This window comes from Canis lupus, chromosome 36 (assembly GCF_003254725.2).
Source record: "Canis lupus dingo isolate Sandy chromosome 36, ASM325472v2, whole genome shotgun sequence".
Classification (NCBI taxonomy): domain Eukaryota; kingdom Metazoa; phylum Chordata; class Mammalia; order Carnivora; family Canidae; genus Canis; species Canis lupus.
This window is the reverse complement of record NC_064278.1, coordinates 11,092,589-11,107,830: the sequence shown is the minus strand read 5'-3', so window position 1 is coordinate 11,107,830 and position 15,242 is coordinate 11,092,589. Positions and strand designations below refer to the sequence as shown.

Below are 15,242 nucleotides of genomic sequence, written 5' to 3'. Positions count from 1 at the left end.
TGATGACGTTTTTTTTTAAATATTTATTTAAGTAATCTCAATGTCCTACGTGGAGCTCAAAGTCACCACCCAAGATCAAGAGTCTCATGCTCTTATGACTAAACCAGTCAGGTGTCCTTCCAATAAGTTTTTAATTACAATAAGCATGCTTTACATAAAGTTTTGGTAACTAGGATTAATATTTTTACAAATAGGAAGTGCTAAATCATTAATATATTTTGATGATTTGCCTTTCTGCTGTGATTCCCCTAATATCATCATTGTTTAGGATCTTGGGTGGCTGATACAAAGTGGCTTAATAAAGTCAGAAGAAAAGTATTATAAATCTTTCAAGAGATGAAGATAGTGAGCACTAAAGAATGTGAGCACCACCGCACTGTTTTCCAACAGCAAAATTTGAAAACAATCTTCATTGTCCATTAAGTAACTGGTTAAATTCATTCATACAAAAAAGAAACCACGCAATAATTAAAAACAATGCTGTAAACAACGAATTCATTGACATGGGAAGATTGGTTAGGTAGAAAACTCTGGCTACAAACAAGATCCCAATATGACCTAGTTTTTATTTTAAAAACATGTTTCTGTCTCCCTCGGTATCTTCCATTCCACTCTCCCTAGTTTTTCAAAAGTATCTGGAGAGATAAACAGTAGAAACGGGTCTGGTAGTTAGCACTGATTCATCTACATGGGAGGAATTTGGGGTGTTTCCAACTGATTCCTTTTATTTGTCTTGATTTTTCTAAAATAAATATGAATTGACTTACGATTTAAAAAGTCATTTTACAGAAAAATATCCATTTAGGAAAGAGTGAGTCAGGGACACCTGGAGTATATATCTGGGGTCAACGTCATGCAGGACGATCACTATCTTTTCCCAGAAAAAATCCTTTGATGCCACAGTAAGAATTTAGAGCTAGCTGGATTGAATATTAGCCTGACTCAGCATGGTATTTCTTTTTGCTCTTATGCTAATGCTTAAAAGCTTGAAACTCTGCGCTCAATCCATTCCATCAAATATTTATTGAGCACCTACTATGCGCCAAGCATTAAAGATACAAGATTAACAAGACATTGTTCTGTTGCATTTTGTCAGTAAGCGCCCTCATAGAAATCTGTACCTCTTTGAAAGTACCAGATGGTTGTTCCGTTGATATTCTTAGGAGGGGGAAACCCTCATAAGCAATCTTCACACAAGACACTGTCTAAAAAAGTTCATACTAAAAATAATCTATTCATGTTTTCACTGGTTTAACTCATAATATTTTAAACACAATGTAGAATTATGCTGAATCGTTATAAAAAAATACCCACATATTTGTGGCTCTTCACTATGATACCAGCACTACTCTCCTTTTAAATCAATAGCCTTTCAATTCTTTTAGTAGAAATCATTTCAATCTGTTTAGTCTTGGAGCCAAGACTCTCAAATTGACTTTGAGATCTGACTGGAGACTCCAGTTTCCACATAAGAATTGTTTTTAAAGGCTAAACCAGGCAGGCAGTAGGTTTCAAGCTAAAGTTGCTAAGCCCTGGGTCATCAACAATTTAAACAATTAACAAACAAAAGACATTTCAAATTAAACTTAATGAATCTGAATAATTTTACTAGTTATATATTATAATTTTATGAACTAAAATTTCTACCTCTGTTAAGTAATTCCCATTCCTTCGTCTTTGTTTTCCATTAGTTGTTATTCCTATATCCAGAGGATTTTTTTTTTTTTTGCATGACCATTATCTTATCGTGGAATTCATATGAGTCAGTGTGTAAAGGAACTTGGTGATCACCTTGTACCAGTATTTTATTTTGAGGAAGAGGAAATTTAAGCCCAAAAGTAAAGTAACTTGGTGCTTCGCATAGTACATTTTGAAACATCAGTACCTGATAACTGATAGTGATTGTTATTAGACGCTTGTCTTTCAAATTCTATTACTCTTACTTGCTTTAGATCCTTTCTCCGTACTGCTTGGTTAAACCATTCTTTGGATTTGTATTTGGCATAAGACATTATGCATAATGGTTTTTTCATGATATTTAATTAATCAATTTATTACCTTAACAAATATTTACTCAGTACCTACTAAGGGTTCGATGCTGGTCTTGGCATTAATTAAAATGCTAACAAAACTTATTAAGCAGTGAATATTATTTTAAATCTACATAAATAAGCATTTTATGGCTACTTCCCTCTCCCCCTCTCTCTCTTTCTTTCTCCATGTGTAGATAGATATGTTTCTTCTTTCCTGTGTGAAATCTTAATTTTCTATTTTAACTGCCATTACATGTCAAACATGCAGTATTAAAAATAAGCTTGTTTCTGAGAAGCATGTCTACACTAAGTCTCCTGGGTTTTATTTTATAAACAAATACTAACTTCTCCTTTATAACGCAAATGCTTTATTTTATAATCTTGAATAAGATGATACTTTATCTCATTGGATTTAGAGCATTAAACATTGCAACATAACACTTTTCTTCTGGGCCTGCGGCATTTTAATTTTATTATTAAGTAAAAAAACTTTCATTAATTTTAAGACTTTGCTTTCAAAATGAAATGAAATAGTACATGTAATGCTGGTAGGTATGCCAAACCCAAAAATACTGCTTTCCTTGTTTAAATTATCTGTTTCTATTGTAAAACTGGCAGTCAATTTTTAGTAACTTCTGATTTTTATATTTGCTCTGTTCTTTTTTTCACCTCTCATGCAGCATTTTGGTCCCATTTTCTTGCTCTCTCTTTTTGTAGGTCTGCCCTAGCTTCTTTCTCTAGTTATTATTTGACTTTACTTGTCTTGATGTCAATGAATCTCAGTCCTTGGATTTCAAATTGCTATTCTATATCCATTTGTTCGGTCGGCTCTTGTCAGAGAAAATTGTTGTTCTTTGTCTGGTGGTACCTCAAAACTCTGACAGTCTTTGGTTCCTGCTTCATTCAGTGATGGGTGATGCAAGACCAGGGATAGTCTCTGAGGTTATACATTTAGGATTTCTCTCCAATTTCCCAAAGACTGAGACTCTAATCTTCATCTAGAGGCAAACAACAAAGGAAGTTGCAGAACCTCAAAAAGAACGGGTGGGGGTGGATTTTGGTAGGTGATATTTTCAGCTCTGGACCTAAGGACAAAGATTATCAAGTCAGTCTGGTCGTACATATAAGTAGCTCCTGAACTTTTTTTGTGGAGGGAGAGGGAAAGGTTAAACATTGCTTGTAGGTAATGATATTAAAATGTCTCAAACACAAAAAGTTTCCTTGATGCTTGGAAAACAATTATGATGCAAACAACTAACCAAAGTTTTAAATAGGTGTGGTATGAAATAGGCCTGTGAATGGGGCACACCTGGGTGGCTCAGTAAGTTAAGTGGTTGACTTTGGCTCAGGTCATGATCTCAGGGTCCCAGATAGAGCACTGCATCAGGATCCCTGCTCAGCACAAGTCTGTCTGTCTGTCTCTCTCTCTGCCCCTCCCCTCCACTTGTGCTCTCTCTCGCTCTCTCAAATAAATGAATAAAATCTTTAAAAAAGAAAAAAAGTACTGTAGAGGCTAAAACCAATTTCAGACTAGCCAAGTCCTAAAGTTACACCTATTGACATCATACTAACCAGTATTTCTAGATTTTAATTTTAGGTCACACATAACACTAACACACCAATAAGAGGAAAACCCTAAGTGTATGTGTCAAAATGCAGGAGGAAGACCACAGTTACACTTTACAGAAAAACCTGCCACCGTGTCATTAAGCATACTACTGAAACGTTCTCGGCTGCTTTTCTATTTATATTCCTGTGTACACTGAAGATCCGGCCAAAATAGTGAACGAGTTTATAGGAAGGGCATTTTTCTTAGGTCCTGCTTTTGGGGGTGTCCGTGCGTCTCCCAACAGCCGCAGGAAGGCTCAAACAAAGTTGCAACCATCATGGGGTGGGGGGGGGGGAGAGAAATGCTGTTTTTAAAAACAAGTTCTGTGTTGAGGCACAGTGGCAGGCCCCCGTGTGTCGCCCCGGGCTCTGCAGCCCCTCCCCGCAGACGCCGGCGGTGCGGCCCCCCCGCAGCAGGGGAACCGCTCTGGACGCGAGCGCGCGCGCCAGCGAGGACAGCGGCCCCGCGGCCCATCGCCTCCCCCGCGTGGCGCTCGGGCCGGTTCCAGGGCTCCGCGCGGCGCCGCGGGCTCCCGGGAGGGGGCGGCGCCTCCTTCGGACGTGAGGCGCCCCCGGCAGAGCGGGCGCTCGCACCGGCGGAAACCACCGAGTCAAGTGATGAAATCTGGGCCGGGCCCGGGGAGGAAGCGCGGCCAACGGCGCGGGGCCTGACCCGCGGGCGAGCCCCCCCCCCCCCCGAGGGAGCGCGCGGCCCCGACATGAGCGGCTCCTCGGGGGCCCCGGGCGCCCCGGGCTCCGGGCGGCGCAGCCCCGCCCTCGCGCGGACCGCACGGGCGGGCCGGGGAGCGTGAGCCCGAGCTCGCCTCGGCCGCCGGCGCCCAGGTGCCCCCGCCCGGGGAGGCCGGCGAGGCGTGCGCCCGGCAGGCGGCGGTGGCGGCCGCGCTCCGCCCGGACGGCTTCCGCGCCGCGCGCCGGGCGGCCTCACCTGGGCGCTCAGGTAGGGCAGCGGCGGGGCGGGGCGGGGCGGGGCGGGGCGGGCGGCTGGCGCGCAGGCGCGGGACGGGGCCCTCGGCCCTGCCGACGTCGCCGCGGGGAGCTCACCTGGGAGACCCGCCGAGGAAGCGCAGCCTCGCCTCGGCCTCTCCCGGCAGCGCGGGCGGCCCAGCGGGAAGGCGGCGGCGGCGGCGGCGGAGCGGGCGAGCGGCGACCGTAGGACGGCAACCCGCCGGGGGCGCGGCCGCCCACCTGCACCTGGCGCCCGCCCGCCCCGCCCCGCCCCGCGCCCCGCGCCCCGCGCCCCGCCGGCCGCTGCCTCCCGCCGGCCGAGCGCTGCCGCCAGGTGAGCGGGCGGGTCCCGGCGGGCCCGGGGCGGCGTCGGGGCGGCGGGCGGGCCGAGGCCGGTTGGAGGGGGTCTCGAGAGCGGGGTTTCGGTTGCCCCTCCGCCGAGCCGGGGCAGGTGGCGCTCCGGGGGGGGGGGGAGCCCTGGCTCCCGGGAGCGGCCGGGGTCCAAGCCCTGGTGGCCCGCAGCTGGCCCCTGGGAGCGTGGGGGCTGGGGGGCTGGGGGGCTGAGGGGGGCTGGAGGGCTGGAGGGCTGGGCAGCTGGAGGTTGGGGGGCTGGGCGACTGGGGGCGTGGGGGGCTGGAGGGCTGGGGAGCTGGGGGACTGGAGGTTGGGGGGCTAGGAGACTGGGGGCCGTGGGGGACTGGAGGGCTGGAGGACAGGGGGCGCTGGGCGACTGGGGGGCGTGGGAGACTGGGGGAGCTGGGGGACTGGGGGGCGTCGAGGGCTGGAGGGGCTCGGGGGTGTGGGGGACCGGGGGGACTGGGGGGTGCCGGGGGGCTGGGCCAGGCGCCGGACGGCCGCGTTTCCACGGGGGCCAGCAGGTGGCCGGGCTGCTCCCGCCCCGGTGCCGGGTGGTGGTGGAGTGGGGTGCGGGCGGGGGGACAGGCCCGCGACGGGAAAGGGCAGGGCTTTGCCAGGCAGCTTTCCCAGCCGGACCCCAGACAGTCCTGGGCTGGAAGCCGCCCGCCGCCGAGCCCTTTAAATGGTTTCCGAGTGGTTTGGAAAGCGCCCTGCGGTCGGGACGCGGACCTCCCTCCCTCCCTCCCTCCCCGTCTCCCCCCCCCCCCCCCCCGGGCCTCACTTTTCCGGGTGCGCTCCCTAAGCCAGGGCAGCCCCGCGGGCCTGATGGAGGCTGCAGCTGCCGCTCACCCGCCGCGCCGCCTCCGTGAGGACCTGTTGACTTAGGGACCGGGTGTCGCGGGCTGCGTTGCCGGCGCATAGGACGCAAAGGTCCAGAGAAACTTTGTTTCAGGATCCTGCCACCACTGAACCTGGGTGTGCCAGGCCCAAATTCCTTTCCCGGCCTAATTAGGCTTTTCTGAAGCTTAAGACTTGAGGGTGAAAACGGTGCTTACCTTCCTCTTTTATTTCCTTCTCCCGTGACTCCTCAGAGACACTTGGCTTCAAACTCATCAGAGAGCTGTTGCTGTTTTTAGAACCCCATGGAGTTAACGATTCTTCTGATTTTTAGAAAGTGTTATTAAGCCAGCATAATGTGCTATGAAAGTTATACAATGAAGACAATTAGATTCAAAAATCCATTGTTAAAAAATAAGAAAGTTGCTGCATTTTCTGGTTGTGAGGAACGCTGTTGCCCCTTTTGCTGTATACATTTTCTTTGAGTCTGTGGCTAAAAGACATGAGGCTTAAGTCATACCCTACAATTAGAATTCTTTAAATTTAACTTTTACTTTTAATATCTGAAGTCTATCATACATGTTGAGCATTCTGAACAGTTTATTTGTACCAAGCATCTTTCTTTTTATATTGCTTTAACTATAGCATTTTTACAGAGGTTTCTAATAATAAATGGCAATTCCAGTGTCTGCATTTGCTTACTTCTATCTTTGCTGGTTTTTAAAAATATATTTTAAATTGCACTCTTAACAAAATGCCTTGGCAATTCCTATAGTTCATTGTTGTTGTTTTTATTAAATTTTAAATTTAAATTCAATTTATTTAACATATGTTGTATTATTTAGTTTCAGAGATAGAGTTCAGTGATTCATCAGTTGTGTATACCATCCAGTGCTTATTCCATCAAGTGTTCTCCTTAATGCCCATCACACGTTACCCCATCCCCCCCACCCACTAGCAATCCTCAATTTATTTCCCATAGTTAGGAGTCTCTTATGGTTTGCCTCTCTCTCTCTCGTATTTTATTTTATTTTTTTAAAAGATTTTATTTATTCATGAGAGACACAGAGAGAAAGAGAGAGGCAGAGACACAGGCAGAGGGAGAAGCAGGCTCCATACAAGGAGCCCAATGTGGGACCTGATCCCAGATCCCAGGATCACACCCTGAGCCAAAGGCAGACGCTCAAACGCTAAGCGCCCAGACGTCCCTCTCTCTCTTTTAGTTAGTTTTTTTAACGTGCAGTTAAAGGTAAAAAGTCAACCACACAAACAGGATATAATTATGATATTTTCAAGCAGTGGCTTCTGCTTTTGTCCAAAGGCCCTGGCTGGCCCTCCTAATCTTCTCTCCATACAGAGAAAGAACATATGTTAAATACTATTTTAAAAATTAGATGTAGATGTTGCACCTCAAATCTAGAGTATTAAACTTCCATTGATTATTGAGCCAGATATTAGACTACCTTTACTCTTAAAGGAGAAATGTAACATGTTTGCATTAGCTAGTGTAACAGTGTGCCTCAGTTAAACTATTTGTAAAATGAAAAAAAAAAAAAAAAACTTTCCTAGATTAAGGTAATGAGGCCTTAAATCAAGAATCTTCTCTTACCCTAGCATCATCAGGATTTCTTTCTCACTTTGGATATTCAGTCAGTCCATACAGTTTGTGATTAAACCAAAGCTGAGAGAGGTATTCTAACTTCAGTTCACCCAGCAAGTTAGTGGTAGACATGGCATTATTATTTCCAGAGACTTGACTCAAGGCTCATGTTATCTCACCACCCTTAATCCCACTTATCATAAGATGTTTATCTTTTTGTCTTTCATAGAGTGTGTAAGGCCTTTGTGAGTACAAAATAGTCTGTTGTTCTTTGTCCAGCTCTGATTTGCCCTAATTTCTATTTGTCCAGATGATGCCTGACTCCAGGGAAAATGAGTGAGAATGTCATTCTTCTCTTATTGTAGATCACATGTGTATTGAAGATGCCATGTGGATTGAGATGTTTAATCCATTCTTGGTATTTCAGAGCCACAGTTAGTTTTTTGAGTCAACACGGACAATATAATTTAGTCTTCTGATCTTTTATTGTATTGGCCTAAAATATATTTTATGAGGCAGCAGCCCAGGGTCATTCCTCCATTGGCAACACTCAAGATTTTTGGCTGGAGAGCACAGTTCTTCAACATTAGTATTTTTAAAACTTCTCTTTGGACTGTAGTCTTCAATAAGAAATATATTCTAACCTTCAATGCAGTACACTCTATGTGTGTGTGTGTGTGTGTGTATATATATATATATATATATATATATGAAACAAGGCTCACAAAACAATATTTAACCTCACAATGTGGATTTTCTCTATTATTTAAAAAATACTGGTCTCGTCACACTGGATTGATTTTTCTATGACCACAAATGGGCTGGAACCTATAATGCAAATAATGGCATCCTATTGAATGTGCATTTTGAAGGCTGATTTTTCTCTTGGTGTGCTGTGTCATACACACACACACATACTTGAAAGAAAGAAAAGCAAGCTGTACATTTTTAAAAATATATAATTATATTGTAATCCTCATTAAACGTTTCTTGGGGGGCTTGAGACTCTAGGAGTTGGTGTTAGACTAAATTTATCAAACATAGGAATGTACAGTGAAACCTCACTGTACATTATTGTATTTTAAATGTATACTGAAAATATACTGTAGTATGTTTTGGGGACAGGAAAAACTGGAAGGGTTTTCCTGAAGGGATATTGATGGTAACAATTGTCAAGTTTGTAAGAGAAAAATAATTATCTTCAGCTCTATTCTAAATTCTAAATTTTATGGCATATTAATAGTGCTAGATGGAGTGTTAAAAAAAACTGTTAGAGTAAACATCCAGTTTATTCTTGGTTTGTAGTCTGTTAATTTTTGTTTGTTTGTTTACTACGAAACAGTTATAAGAGACAAACTCTAGGAATCAGACCTCTAACCCCTAAAATGACTAGATTGGGAGATTGAGAGATTGGATTAGGTTCCTAAGTGACCTGTAGGGATACAGGCTTGGAAATTCTGATAGGATGACTAAACTTTCCATAGAAGCTTTTAATTTTAACTCCTGATAGAAGGAATTTTCCTCCAAAAGAAAAGTAGTATATTTAATATTTTGGAAATGATCTAGGCCGAAATCATCTTCAGAACATATTCAGTTCTCTGGTTCATAAAGTGTCGAAAAAATGTATTTGTTATGACAGATCTTTTATGGTTAGAAAATCTGATTGAGAAGGACATATTTTCAGTCACTCAATTATGCATCTAGTTAATATCAGAATAATTCATTTTATATAATTCGGGTGATTTTAACACAATTAATGTACTGCTAATAGCAACATTGAATTCAAATCAATGCCAGTAATGGCAAAAGACCGAAATGCATTAATTTATGTGGTAAAGCAGAGACAAGTGGGACTCTAAATTCTAGGTCATTAGTGGCTATTGACAGATGAAGTTTCCTTGAGTCATTCTCTGAGTTGGGCTCATATTTTTGGCACTAAGTGGAGAATACTTCCCTGAGTATACATTTTCCCTGTAATTGTTTTAGTTTCAAACTGTCCCAACTAGTTCGTTCATCTATACCATTGCCCGCCGGACATTTTTAAGAGGTCATAATTATCTGAGATTATACACGAGGTAAATAAGAACCTTCACCCCGTCAAAGACAAAAACAACCTGTTTTACTTCCTATATTTTATTTATAGGTATTACTACATTTAACATTTCTTATCCACAATCCCCAACCACCCCCCCTCCAAAATCTCTGAAAACCAAAATGTTTTTGGGAACTCATTTGTCAGTAAAACTTGAACTCAACTTTCTACAAAACCTAAATGCATTGTCAGCTATTTATCATCTATTCCACTTGGTGGGATGTGTCTTGCTGCAGATATACTATGATATTTGATTACATGGTACTGTTCCAGGCACTGCTGGGGGCATACTCTTTTATTGGGTATGCAAACCATATCTCCTTCCTAATATCCAAAAATACTCTGAATTTTGCTTTATTCTATTTTTCAAAATATTCTGAATTTTAAGACATTTTGGTTCCAGGTATTTTGGAGAATGGGTTATGGATCTGCACCACTATCCAGGGGTCATGGCAGAAATCCAGAGGTGATTTTTTACTCTCTTAACCTCCACAACTTTTAGATGACTGAATCTGTTAATATCTTCTGCCCTTTCCCCCCCTCTCAAATTCTCCTACTTCTGTTCTAGTTCAGGATCTCATGAACTCCTAACTGGGGTGCCATAGCCACCTGCTACCTGATATCTCACCAGATGGTGTTAAGCTCAAATCCATCCTCAGCAGAACCCCTCAGCTAAAAATATAAACTTGTATTTCTCTCTACTATGCTTAAGTCTTTTAATAACTTCACGTAGTTCAGGATAGAACCCATGGTCCTTAAAATGGTACCACAGAAACTGGCCCTTGCTTAATTATGGTTTTACTCTGTAAACCAAAATTTTATGTTCCAACAACGGATTTCATTGTTTCCTCCTATGTGCTTTTGTTACTTTCCACTGCTGAGATACCTTACTTTTTATCTGTATCTCTAGAACTCTTCTGGTTCTTAAGACTCAGTTGAGATCTTACGTCACTTAGGAAACTGCATACCTCCCCCCACCCCAACCCACACACACCTCCACATACACCTGAGCTGGGGGGCGACGTCCTATGCATACTTCTATCATGAACTTTACATATATGATTTAATATAGTCTGCTTTTGTGCTTGTGTATACACACATCACTTTTAGATATTTACAAAACATGGAATATTTCTCTTTCCTCTAAGCCTATTGTGGAGTAAAAATATTGGGGTGAAAATAGCACGGGGAGACACTGGGCAGTCAGTATAGTCTTTTTTTTTTATGGGCAGCAACCACAGAAATTGAGGAATTAGGAAACTTGTTTCATGTACTTAATTAGTCTATTTAATTTAGATTGCTGTTATCTCCATCTTATTCTTTTGAATTCTGTTATTTTTGTGCCTTCTGGTTTTGTTCCAAGATCTGAGTTTTACCATTTATTACTGGAGTTAACTTTGTGATTGAAATCTTAGTTTCTGTTTATAAATGTTTTACAACTGAGTATATTGCTATTGGTGAGAAGTTAAGGGGGACAGCTTTTACTTAAATAATATAATCAGACTAGACCAAAAAAAAAAAAAAAAGGCATCTGTCAGTTTTACCTCTTAACATAAATATTTTTCAAATCCATCTACTTTTCTCCATTCCTGTCACTACCATCATCTCTTGCCTGGATTTTTGCGAATGCCTCCCTCCTGATTATCTGAATACTTCTTGGTTAGTTCCCTATGCTGTACCTAGAGGGATTTTTTTTTCAAAACATTCAAAACTACTTAAAGCCCTTTATTGCCTTAGGATAAGGCAAGCTGCTTGACTCAGCCTAAAGGCCTGGCACCACCATTTAGCTCCTGCGTAGTGCACACACTGCATGTCATGTTCTCCTGCCTCTGTCTTTTCAAGTGTCATCATCCCTGCCTGGAACGCTCTTCCCTCCTCCTTTGGCCTATCTAGCCAAAGCTCACCCTTCAGATTCCAGTTTGAGCTCCCCCTTTCCAGCACTAAGTATATTTCACCAGTCTTCCCCTGCACCCCCACTCCCCACCCCAACTATGGATTACAGTGAAGACTGTAGTCTCAAGAAATTAAGTCCCACTTAGTACCTGGGAGTATCAACTTTGTGAGATTTCTCACAGAAGGAGCATATTTTAATATGTGGCTTATATTTTAAAAATTAGATCTTAGTGATTAATACCTTTATATTTTTATCAAGGAACAGAAGTTAATATTTGTTGTCCTAGTAAGTATTAGCCCTTATTTATGATTTTACTATTGAGCACTTATGTGCCAGGCATATTTTAAGCAATTTATATGAATTACACATTTAATCTTCAAAGTCACTCAATGAGGTACATGCTATTTTTCTCCCTATTATAGAGACAGGAAAATTGAGAAATTAAGTAATTTACCACTATCTATGAGGCCAGTGCAATGTCAGAGCCAGTCTTCAAATCCAAGCTGTCTGATTCCAAATCCTGTACTCCTATCCTGCTTATATGTAAATAAAATTAGAATTATTAAAAGGCTCACAATGGCAACAGCAACTAAATCCAGTCACCTCTCATCTCCCCCAGTCCTGCTGCCTCCAGAAACAACTTTAACCTTTTTTAGGAGTTTCTTCCAGTATTTGCCCTTTGCAATAATGTGTATCGTTGAGTCTGAGTAAAATTGTTTTAATCATGGAGTTAATAATTCATTTAAGAAAAAATTGCTTGGTTTTTCCACATATCCATTTCTATTTCTGTATACTCCCACATCTTCTCAGTATGATTTTCCCACATAATCACACCGATTTACTGGTTTCTTCTGAAGCTCTCTGTCCTCTTGTTCCAGTTTGGGCTATTGTTTCTAGACCTGTTCCATAGCAATTGTTTGGGATTTTTCTTTGCTGACATTTCTGTTGGAGTCCCTATTTCCTAAATATGATGATTTTGTTGTTTATTTACTTTCTCATGAGGATCAAATACATTCCCCAGTAGCTTCTTGAGAAATAATGAATGAAATTAAGAAATTTGAGATATCTGTCAGAAAATCTTTATTCCACTTTCAATTTTTTCCAGCGTATTTTTTAGATAGTTACTCTATCCACATGCTCCAAAATCTTAAAAAAGTAAGGAGCTGTATATGATACGTCTTCCTTTTGCTGTTGCCCTCTGACACCTGGTTTTCTTCCCTGTGAGAAAACAGTGCTTACATTTTATGAATATATATATATATTCATATTCATATATGCAGGATTCATCTGCATTCTTATGTATGTAATTTATGTATAATGTAATGTATATAAATACATAAGAATGCAGATGAATCCTTTTTTAAAATTTAACTTATTGTGGAAAAAACCTCATATCAGCATATAAAGTACCTTATTTGTTTTTAATTTGGCATAATATTCCATCATATGACTCTATCATAATTTATCTATTATAACTTATTTTCCTATTGGTAGAGTTGGCGGTTGTTCCAGCATTTTGATGTTAAATGATGCTTTACTGTGTAGACTTACAGGTTATCATTCTACTAGCATAATAGCATATCTGTGAGATAAATTTCTAGAAGTTATCCTCACACCGATTGATACATTGATGGAGGCAAGTAGTGTGATATCTTGTGAGTTTGATAATTCTGAGTCAGATGGATAGGGGTAAGGATGAAAGAACACCTGGTACTAAATACCTGATGGCAAAGCGGGTCCTTTTGGGGGACAGTTAATAGTTCAGATTTCTGAACTGAAAGGTTTCTGATGCAAATTATTATTTTCTTTCTTTTTTTAATAATAAATTTATTTTTTATTGGTGTTCAATTTGCCAACATACCGAATAACACCCAGTGCTCATCCCGTCAAGTGCCCCTCTCAGTGCCCGCCACCCAGTTGCTGGTGGACCTCCTCCCCTTCCACCACCCCTAGTTCATTTCTCACCCCCCCGCCCTCCTCCCCTTCCACCACCCCTAGTTCATTTCCCAGAGTTAGGAGTCTCTATGTTCTGTCTCCCTTTCTGATATTTCCTATCCATTTCTTCTCCCTTCCCTTCTATTCCCTTTCACTATTATTTATATTCCCCAAATGAATGAGAACATATAATGTTTGTCTTTCTCCAATTGACTCATTTCACTCAGCATAATACCCTCCAGTTCCATCCACGTTGAAGCAAATAGTGGGTATTTGTCATTTCTAATGGCTGAGGAATATTCCATTAAAATTATTATTTTCTTTGTGTTACTTGAGCTTTTTGACCATGACCTTTGTTTTTTCAGATTTGACCCATCTTTCTGAACTGGTTAAGACTTGCTGCTTTTCAAGGCTCATCAATCTCCTTATACCCTTTGCCTTCTATCATTACCTCTTTTAGCATTCATGGCCTCATAACCTGCTTTTTAGCTCTAGGTCCTCCTCTGCAGATAATCTAGAACAGAGCACTCATTAGCTGGTCTTTTTTAACAAGTCAAGAACTCATCTTTGCACACTTAACAATTTAACAAAGTTCCCAGCCTCCTCATCGATTCATTTGCTGAATTCAGCTAACGCTAACTCCCAGATCTCTTCCCAAGTCTCCACACCCCTTCTACTCAATCTCTCACCTGGATTACTTTAATAGTCTTTTAATCCCCTTCAGTCTTCTTTTTGACTGCCTACCCCCACCCCACCCCACCAACTGCCCCCAAATCCATATTCAGCACAGCTTCAAGAATAACCATTTTAAATTTCAGATGTGAGATTAGGTCATCACCTTAAGATCTCTCAGGGCCTCTCCCCTTTGCCTAAAGTAAGTACAAATACCACAGAATTAGGTACCCCTCCCTTCCTTCCCTGTATGGAGCTTTGCATTCAGCATTCTCATGGGTCTCAGTGTGTGGTAATTGTCTATGAATGGTCTTGACGTTGGCTTTTGAGAAGAATTAAAGTTTAGTCTGACCCTGGTTTATTTCCAACTGAAATGTGTTAATAAGACTTTTTCATGCTTTACCCATGAGGGGTGTGTAATGCAGGAATTTCAGGTGGTGACTAGATCAGTGGAGGGATAGTCTGTAATTTCGAAATAGGTGTAAATATAGTCTAATCTTAAGACAGACATTGCTTTTATGCCTAATTTTTTTTTTTTAATAATGTGGATTTGTGGACTATTTGATTCTTTTACATCTGGGAAGTGGAAGCTAATGGAGACTGGGTAAGTACAGGGAAATAATGTAAATGCTCAGCCTGAAGCTTTTTTGGATTTCTAGACCAAGGTTTGGCAAACAACAGCCCTTGGCCCAAATTCTATCCCTGACCTGTTTTTGTAAACAAAATTTTATTGGAATTAGCTTTGCCCATTTGTTTGTGTATTGTGTATGATTGCTTTTGCACAACAAAAAGAGAATTGAGTAGTTGCACAACTACTCATACGGCCCACAAAATAAAACTTATTTACTATTTAGCGACTTATAGAAAGTTTGCTGACACTTTTAAAGATAGGAATGGAAGCTGAGATGTGGAGAATGATTACCTCGTAAATTGTAGATAAGCCTGTAGAAATGCAAAGTGATAGCAATGGAGCAGCAAGCAGTCTTACTCATTTGTTTCCACATTCCCCTATCCCTAATAGTCTGAGGCTTCAAGAGAGAGAATGAGTGGATAGAAATTGTTTATTACTTGTGAGTTTTGGGACTCCTTCATGAAAGGAATGTTCACTGAACTTACTGTGTGCAACCTATATGCCCATCCTCCAGTTATGTTCCACGACACAGCCCCAGTACACTCCCTTTACTAAGATTTTGAGAAAAAAGCCTCACTAATGTGAGGCTTCTCTGGTTTCAGTGGAGATGATGGGAT

The 15,242-nt window shown here is 41.9% G+C and overlaps 1 protein-coding gene across 3 annotated transcripts in view; it reads left to right on the top strand.

Annotated features, from left to right (window-relative positions):
- Positions 1-4,494: 4,494 nt before the first annotated feature.
- The window catches only part of GALNT3 (polypeptide N-acetylgalactosaminyltransferase 3), a 43,673-nt gene continuing 32,925 nt past the window's right edge, over positions 4,495-15,242 (top strand). For 2 of the 3 annotated variants that reach the window (XR_007408623.1, XM_025470999.3), the window contains exon 1: positions 4,829-4,941. The gene's annotated coding sequence lies outside the window, so the exon portion shown is untranslated. Of the gene's footprint in view, positions 4,600-4,828; positions 4,942-15,242 lie in introns of those variants that run through there. The other variant, XM_035698438.2, reaches the window with a different exon arrangement.